The sequence below is a fragment of the Arachis duranensis genome, chromosome 5 (genome assembly GCF_000817695.3).
Source record: "Arachis duranensis cultivar V14167 chromosome 5, aradu.V14167.gnm2.J7QH, whole genome shotgun sequence".
Classification (NCBI taxonomy): domain Eukaryota; kingdom Viridiplantae; phylum Streptophyta; class Magnoliopsida; order Fabales; family Fabaceae; genus Arachis; species Arachis duranensis.
In genome coordinates this window covers 7,140,719-7,141,154 of record NC_029776.3, presented here as the reverse complement: position 1 = coordinate 7,141,154, position 436 = coordinate 7,140,719, and the positions used below count along the sequence as shown (strand labels likewise).

The following is a 436-nucleotide window of genomic DNA, read 5'->3' as shown; positions in this document are numbered from 1 at the left end:
CCCACACTTAGACCATCTGGGTATGATGAGATCAGCTGGCCCCTTGCCTCGAGGTACCGTTATTGTTTTGTACTATATATTATTCTTGTTATTATTTTCAATTATGCAAGCAATTCTTCTGTTTTCTTGTACGCAGATGGTCTGGTTACAATCCTGGGATTAGTAACAAGGGACCTCGGGTACAGATGGCTCGCATGAAGATCGACTTGTTACAGCCTCGGCAGGTAAGTACGCAGAACATTTGTGTATCTCAAGTCATTGTTTCAGTTTATAGCACTTAACTAAGTGTACAAACGATTTGATTTTGATTTTTTCAGTTCATATGGATGCCCTATAGCGCACTTGACGTCATCCAGGTTGTCCATCCTGAGGTGTTGGAGCCTCGGCATACGTTGTTGTGGCGATGCAGGACGTCCCTGATTTATTTTGCGGTTGT

The 436-nt window shown here is 43.1% G+C and overlaps 1 protein-coding gene across 1 annotated transcript in view; it reads right to left on the bottom strand.

The window, feature by feature from the left end:
- The window catches only part of LOC107487713 (isoflavone 3'-hydroxylase-like), a 2,086-nt gene that overhangs the window by 785 nt on the left and 865 nt on the right, over window positions 1-436 (bottom strand). The window lies entirely within an intron of this gene.